The following is an 8,794-nucleotide window of genomic DNA, read 5'->3' as shown; positions in this document are numbered from 1 at the left end:
CTGTCTCCCTCTGTCTCAAAAATAAATAAAAACTTTAAAAAAATATTTAAAAAAAAGTCTCAAATTGGGGGAGAGGGAAAGAATCAAGTTTAAAAAAGTAATTTCCAAACTTCTGAAATTTATAAAAAGTGAGTGAACGTGTATTGAATGTGTAGGTGTAATTGCTTTAACAATCAACAAAATCTTCCAATTTAAAAATTTTATGATTCTAAAACGCATTCTATGTATTACCTTTCCTTAGAAAGATGTTTTCTCTCTGGTTTCTGTAGAACTTTCCTTTAGGTAGAAAAGAAGTTCTCTTCCTCTTAGATACATTCTTTCATCTATCATGCATGCACTCATCAGGCATTATCAAGCGGACATTCTGGTATGCGAAGATCAGTTGTAACTGTTTCTCGTCCTCAAGGAACTTGCCACGTAGGCAAAAATGGGTCATTAATTAATTCATCAATATTACTTACCAAAAGTTTCACAAATGGAAGAACATTCTCTACTTTTATTGTTACACCAAGATAAGATGTCACAGAGAGCTAGGAAGATTCTAGCCCAATCCTCATCTCCAGTGGAGACTAAAGACATTTCTTTTCAGAGTGGTGACATATTTCCATGATGCTTATGTTTTTATGAAGGTAGCTTATCAGTACATAGATTCCTTGACACCTATAAATGTTCAAAAATGGGGATCAGCACCACAATAAAAAGTATATTTTTTGGGGCAGAGTATATAGTACAATCAGTAGGGCATAGAATGGCTTGTCATTTTAAAAAATATGTAAGTCACGTTGACAGGGATTTAAAACAAAATGTCTTGGTCACTTTTAAATAATATAAGTGATAAACTACCTGCTGAGTAATTACTGGGTTTTTTATTTGTCCGTTTTTTGCGGGTTTTTTTTTTTTTTGATAGTTACATAGTTTAAATGGTTCTTAATTTTAAAATATATTTTTCCCCAAGACATTTAATGTTAAAAAGTGGCTCTTCAGCATGTAAGAGAGTACCCTAAGTACTTTTCATAAGAATTTTTATAATAAAGCAGCATCCATTTTAAACATTGTTATTTACCCAAAAGTTCTTAATGGATTTAATAGCTTATCAGATCAATAATCGATGTTCTTAAAAGTCACTTAATTCAAATTCATGTAATTTGCATTATGAAAAGATCTTATATACATATCTACATCATAACTCCTGGTGCTTTCTTCATAACTATTTGTGTCCCCGGTATCATCCTGTGCATCATTACGATGAAAATATTTTTTAAGACCAATACTGCTACGATATCAAAAGATTTTGTTGCGTAAACAAATATATTGGAAGTCACCTAAGGCTGTGACAATACCACTAAAATAAAAACATTCAGTTGAGTCTTCTTTCTTGTAATTTTCTTGATTATGAACTCTAACGGATCAACCATTGTGTGAAGAGAACAAGGAAATTCAAAAAAAAAAATTGTAAAAGAGTTCACAAGAAAATACTTGTAGTATCTTAGGTGTCTGTGAAAATGGCTTATACAGCCTTTGTTAGTCCTCATACAAATAAAAGGAAATTAAAGCCACCACGGCAACCCCAAATTATTTTAGAATCTGTAGAGATGAGTCTGCCATGAGCTTTTCAATATTTACAGAGTCAACTGTCACCTTATCACAGTTTTATACAACTGGTACCAGTTCAACACCACACACACATCAAGGGCCTTTGAAAAATATGTATTCACTTATATATGGAATCTAAAATACAAAACAAAGACACAAGCAAAGCAGAAATAGACCTCTAAGTGCAGAGAATAAACTGGTAGTCACCAGAAGGGAGAGGAAGTGGGGGGATGGCAAAAGGATTTGGAGTTATAAAATAGATAAGTCACAGAGATGAAAAGTAGAGCATAGGAAATTGAGTCAGTAATACTATAATAACATTGTATGGTGACAGATAATAATTACACTTACTGTAGTGAGCATAGCATAATGTATAGAATTGTAGTATTGTGTTGTACACGTGAAACTAATAAAACACTGTATGTCAAGTGTACTTGAATAAAAAACAAAAGACTACACACACATCCACACATACACACACACACACACACACACACACACACACACTGATTAGACCTGTCCCCAAATCTCCAATTTATATTCCACTTCAGCTTATGTGTTGTTCTTTGGGTTTTGAAAGTAGCAAATATCAAAACCTACTTCTTTTCTGGATCTATCTTTGAGATGCATTTTGACTTCTCTGAGTTTTTCACCTAATTATTACTCTTTTCCCCAAAACAAACAAACTGCAATTTGATACAGTTAACCCCTTTGAGTTTCCCATAACCAAAACATGTATATCGATATTTGTCCCGGACTGTAATAAACTTGTGCCCTGCACTGCCTGCCCCACTCCACCCGCGGGGAACCCCTAACAAGCAACTCTAAACCTTAAGAAATCTCTGATTTCTGGTTACGGTGTCTTTAAGGATTATATAAAACTTGGAATTCTTTATCTGGTTTTTCCTATTGTTCAAAAACAATCTCCTGTGAGGGATATCACACACCAAAAAGAACAAAGTTGTAAAAATATTTGAGTTTTTAATGACTTTCTTTTAACCTACCCTAACTTCACCCCAAGACCAAACTTTGTAATTGATGGCCTTCTTAGAAATGTTATATTATCAGTTCCTCCTCCCTTTCATTTACTTCTCCCTTTTTATTCCTTCAAGAGCCCTGTAAATCATATGATTAACTTTCAAGCCAAGACTGGTTGATGTGAGCAAAAGAAATCTAATTGGAATACAATCGCCCCCCTACTGCTTTTAACATTTTTTTGTGCATCTAAATGTGATCTGAATTTCAGATATGGTTTTCTATTTGACATTTATTTTCCTCGAGCATATATGTGCTGCATCCTTACCTAAATTGGGTTGTTATCTTCTTCTGCTCTTTTGAGCTTAACACTATAAATTAACCATTATCCTGCTTAAATAAATTCCTTTGCAGATTTTATGTATATAGAGAGTATTTCAATTTTATTCAAGAATAAATATTGAGTTATTATGTCCCATAGAGTAATGTATCAATCTTTGAGAATAAAAACTGACAGTACAGTGTCAAAAGGATTGTATTCTTAATTTTAGAAATAATATATCAAAGCACCTTTTTCACTTAAGGAAATATATGGTCATTGTATCAGTAAAATAAAAAAAAAACACGTTTGGATCTGAGAGAACAAGAATTCGATATTTGAAATATGTTGTTTTAAAACTAGAGGTAAAGAAATCCTTTGGCAAAATAACAGTGAGTGTTGGTAGTTCTTGAGACGGTTGTTTTGACTGGACATGGTTTTGATGCTCAGTCTATGGGCTCCCTTCCGGCTTCCATCACAAAATCAATTCTCCCATCCTAGTAATCATCTCTCTTGTAATTCATGGATTAAAAATTAAAGAATCATTACTATTGTGTAGTTTTATACTTAACAAGCTAAAAGAAATCCTTACTCAAAGAAAGAAAGAAGTATGTACCTTTAAATCAATAATGATGCAGAAATATCCATGATACCTAGACTCCTTTTCAAGAAGCAGCAGGGGATTTCAGTGACATTAGAAAGGATTACAATATATCTCAGGGTACAAGGTGAGAAAGAGACAAAGTTGTAAGTACCCAAAGAACCACAGAGAAAATTGTTTCATCTGATTAGACAACCCGTGAAACGGTATTAGTGTTTTTTTTTTTTCTTAAACTGTGTAAAACTAGAAATTTGCTACTTCTTTTTGCTATTAAGTCTCCATTTCATTTTACTTTTGGAATTTATACTAATTCCAATAATCTGGAAATCACGGCCAAGTTTGAGAGTTTAGGTAACAAAAGACGTGGAAATTTGTTTAGGGTTACCCAGGCAAAAGTAATTCTTCTACTACCTGAGTGCATATTTCTGTTGTTTAACAAAACAGATGCTGAAAAACCATTACTTGGCCAATGAGGTAGATTTATGGTTTCTTAGGAATCTACCACATGGGAGCATGGGGTCTTTGTGGTTAAAGACATCTATATAACAATAAGCCAGTATCACAAAGCAGGAAACAGACCTTGGCTCTCTTCAATTCGGGGTTATTGGGGTTTGGAGAGGGAAACTTATGCCTCCTGCCAGACACAATTTTTAAACATTTACAACTTGGTCACCCGTTATCACTTTAAACCACTTTGTCCCTGAAGGGTGACACTTGTGTGGCAAGTCATATTTTATTACTAGGTGAAAACTTTTTTGAACGAGTGAAAACATTTGTCTTTAATGGTGATTAAATGCCTGACAAGTTAGAATCTTTAACAGAGAATGAAATGAGCTAAGTGCAAAAACAGGTTTCTAATGCTGTTTCCCAAAATAAAGAAATAACAAATGAATGAAGGAGATTAAGGCACCAAGTATTTCTCCATCAGGGAACCCAAAACTTCTTTAAAATAAGTTTAATCATTTTTTCATAAAAATCTATAAAATAACAGAACAAAGCTATCCCTCCAATGCAATATATGTAATTACCACCATATTGATCATTTCTTTGCTTTTGTTTTTTTTCTGATTGTAGCTTGCTTTCATTAAACATTTTTACCCCTGGTAAAAAATATATATATTACCTATACTTCAACAGATACTTCTTTTTATTAATCAGTGCAACCTTTCTCTTCAATTCAGTAAAGGACCCATGAAGTATTTTTAACTTGGTCTTTTATTGAATTAAATCTATTTGAATGGAAACAAAATAGCAATTAAACCCCTATGAGATCCTTTGTACAAATCATAAGATTCATTGTTCAGAGTAACTTTTGAGGTTATCTTCTAAGACTGTGGAACTTACCATTGGTTACAAGAAAAAAAAAAGAAGAAGATAAAAGATTTTCTAAGTTGTCAGTATTTGGAAGAGGAAGTGAGAAAAAAATTCATGAAGCAAATAATCATGTTGAATGTGGACAGGATTGAAACTCATGAGTAAATATGTAGCCATTCAGGACATACCCTACATTTCTTTCCCTTTGGAATTCTTGGCTACATTAATTAAGTGAGCTTAATCTTCCACTTTAATTGCTACCTCTCTAGTTTGTTTTGCAGCCAGAAAACCCTGACCTAGGAGTTTAAACATGTGTTGTTGTTGTTGCTGCTGCTGAGAAGTAGAAGTTCTGGCTTTGCCATTAGCTCCGGCTTTCATCCCAGAGGAGGTAATGGACCTAAATCTAATTATTTGTAAAGCTTGCTCAGATGATTGGTGGATGATAAAGCAATATATACCATTAGTCATAAGGACAGTGGCACGAGAAATGAATCTGATAAATAAGCCAAAATTTTGTGAGTAGAATTTTAGAATTCTTTGAATAGTGCTATTAAAATTGGCAAAATGCATTGATTTAGGTTGAAGTCCTTTAGTTTTCGTGGAACCCCTACAAAACTTTATTTCTTATAACACTTAGAAATTTCAGTGTGCTATAATAATTTTTCTCTTCTATCGGGTAGCATCTTCCTTGAAGGTCAGACCCATGCCTGATCTATATTTCATCTCCATGCATCTGGAATTCTGTAAGTATTCAAGGTAGCCATTCAAACATTTGTTGAGTCCACAGCCCATAGGGCACCCTTTTGCAAATTGGGACTAAAAGCACGCCTCCTCTAGGAAGATGCCACACTGCATTAGTGTGGTTGAAGTGAAGTACTGTTTAGTCTTAAAACACCCATGTTCCTTGAGGCACCTGCCTCTCTTGTCCCCATTAATTAGTCTTTTTGAAGACTTTGAAATTAGTCCCATCAATTCAGGAATGAGAAAGGATGGTTTTACCATAGGTTATTTGAACGAAAGTAGTTCCCTATGCCAGTGTTTCTTAAATTCAGGTTCAAACAATGGATTAAGTCATTGGTGGGAAAAGTCCCATAGCATTCAAGTCTCATTTTTAGTATATCCAAAAGAAAATACATAATGTGTAATTTTTTTTCTCTTCAAATGTTTGGACATGAAATTAGGAGAATAGGATAGTTTAGGAATGATGGGCCCTTCTATAATTACCTGAATGTGCGTAGTCAGAGGGCCCCATGGTTTTGTGGAAGACTATGTAGTTGTTGCTGTACTTATAACAACCTGTAAACTCATCATCAGCATCTCAAAAGTTATGAAAACTCAGAGCTAATGACCATACTAAATTTTGGCCAAGCAATCCAATTTTGTGCTGTGCTAGATCTATTCTAGAGGCAATTAATTTTATGAAGTGAGACTTGACTCTGAGCAAAATACCAGCAGATAAGATACATGTTATATAAAGGGATGTCAACTCCTTACCTTGTTTTTTGTTTGTTTGTTTATTTGTTTTGTTTGTTTTTCCTCAGTAGAAATACATTTTGTCTTGTTGAAAAACTGGATATCAGATGTCATAAATTATTTAATGAATGTTGGAGATAAAAAGTATCGTCAGTACATCTAAATTCTTGCAGACAAATGGCCTCTAATCTGAAATTCCAAAAATAACTTAATCAATTTATTAACATTATTTTGTCAGTGCTCAAATTTTATTTTCTCTTTTCATACTCAGGACCCATTGTTCACAGCCAGATATTAATATATATATATTATAAATACAATATAAATATATATAAATATATATAAATTATATATAATATATAAGTTATATATTACATATAAATATATATAAATATAAATATATATATACATTTAAATTAATATGACATTAAATCTATAAGGATAATCAAGGTTTATTAAAAATATATGACAAAATATATAAAAATTTTGAGAATGGGGCATCCTTCAAAGATCCAACCCGACCATTTATATACAAAACATCAATGACAAATTTTTCAGTTATTCACTTTGTCATAGATTACCTTTCTATATGGGTTCATTTTCTAAATATAAGAGTTAGCATTATTAAATGGAAAATGGTCTTCAGAAACCTGCAAGTACCATCAGTAGGAAGAAGATAGAAACAAGCTAGTGGCTTCCCTCACTACCAAAATTCTTACATTTCAAAAAGACCTATTGTTCAAAGGCCAAAATTGTCCCCAAATCAATAAACAGAGGTTACCAAGGCTTAGTCATCCACAGTACAGTGGCTTGTTCAATAGGAAAGGGATTCGAAATGGAATAAAAAGAGACAGCGGCCATCTTATCCTGGCCCAATCCTTACTCACCCCCCTTCACCTAGGCCAGTACATGCCAAACAGCCACCAAAAACAACCAATAAATGAAAGGAAACTCAAAGGTCACTCGGGGTCATTATTTTCACATACCTTTGAATAATGAGAGCATCACATGTCAGCTAGAGGAGAACAAAATGTCACATTCTCCAGCTAAAGGTCAGCCTCGGTCAAAGGTCACAGAAGGGAGGCCAGGAAATAACCTAAGAGGTTAGGCCGGGTGCACAAAGAAAGGTCACCAAATGTCAATGAAAGCATGCAGCTGTTTGGAGATGAAACAAGTGAGGCGCCCTTTTGTGCTGACATCGGCTAGAAAAAATGTCTCTGCTGACATTTTTTTTTAAGCTGGCAGTTTTATAGGACATTGACATTAATGTACCCAACCCCGAATTAGCCTTTTTAAAAGCAACAGTTTGGAAGTTAAGTGCAGCAGTTTCCAAAGAGTCAGAATCATGACATTTTTATTTCAAATGATTAATCCAGCAATGGACTTCTAACACCAAATTTAGATTTCATCTGAGCTCTTTCATCGTGACAATGTGTTAGAACCAGGCCTGAGGACAGGTAGTAATCAGTAACCAGTATTTTCATATTTTTAAGAACTATTATTATTCTTTTAACTGAAAGGTGCTTGGAAAAGCCAGCCTGTTACAGGGTAGGAAGATATGAATGATTTCACATTTTACTGAGCTTGGCAGTTGGCAGTTCTTAATCTAGTAATAAAATCCATTCAAAGGAAAGAAAAAGGACTGACACATTTGCAGCTCCATTTTAAAGGAATTTGTGCAAAACATTTGCAGGCTCAATCCTTATCTGAGTATTAATCCCTTTTTTAAACTGATAATTCCCACCTGAAATGCCGGCTCTCAGAGTAACAATGTTCAGAAGCGGGGTAGTTCTTCCAAGTACTCTGGGACACCAAACTCTGCTGGAGAAAAGTTCAGGAAAAACAGGCACTCAATTTATTCAGCTACTTAACTTTCACTTGATCCCCTACTAAGTTTCAGTTTTCTGCGGGCCTGTGGGTCTGGTTGAGACACACACACACACACACACACACACACACACCTGATACTGATCCAGCATTAGCAGCTGTTTCCAGACAATGTTAGAACATTCCACATCTATAAACATCCTTTACTAATTCACGGGCACAAGACCATGTTTTAAATACATGATGCATTTACTTTTCCATCCTCAGGGTACCGACAAGTGGTCCCAGTTTATGACTTGGGCAGCTCCACGTCTGGCCCCAAATTATTTTGAAACAGTTGTACCAACCACCTTCTTAATGCCACCTTTTTTTCAATTCTACATGTTCTTTAAGGGGAGAGCATTGTGCATTTATATACAAATTAATAATAATACAAGTTCGCATAGAAAGAAAACTGTAGAGCCTGTTTTAAATGCAAGAGAAAACTCTCCATAAATATCTCTGTTCCGGATTCTTTTTCTTGTTTGTTCCTTCATAAAGATCCAGGGAGACTGCCAAACAATAATGTTCACCCCCGGATTATTTCAGGACTCACCCAGAGGTAAAACTACCTTCCTACCTAATGGACCCTAGACATATGAAGCCTGTCAGGAGAACATCATAAATCGTGGAGATGGGAAGGGAGGGGGCAG

The 8,794-nt window shown here is 34.5% G+C and overlaps 1 long non-coding RNA gene across 1 annotated transcript; it reads right to left on the bottom strand.

The window, feature by feature from the left end:
• Nucleotides 1-253: 253 nt before the first annotated feature.
• LOC132683871 (uncharacterized) lies at nucleotides 254-7,367 on the bottom strand. Its single transcript, XR_009612430.2, has 3 exons — nucleotides 7,262-7,367; nucleotides 6,297-6,464; nucleotides 254-660 (listed from the first exon to the last, which is right to left on the bottom strand). It is a non-coding gene; the product is annotated as an uncharacterized LOC132683871 (long non-coding RNA).
• Between the last annotated feature and the right edge of the window lie 1,427 nt (nucleotides 7,368-8,794).

The sequence above is a fragment of the Panthera onca genome, chromosome C2 (assembly GCF_046562875.1).
Source record: "Panthera onca isolate mPanOnc1 chromosome C2, mPanOnc1 haplotype 2, whole genome shotgun sequence".
NCBI classification, from domain to species: domain Eukaryota; kingdom Metazoa; phylum Chordata; class Mammalia; order Carnivora; family Felidae; genus Panthera; species Panthera onca.
This window is presented reverse-complemented; position numbering and strand designations above follow the sequence as displayed.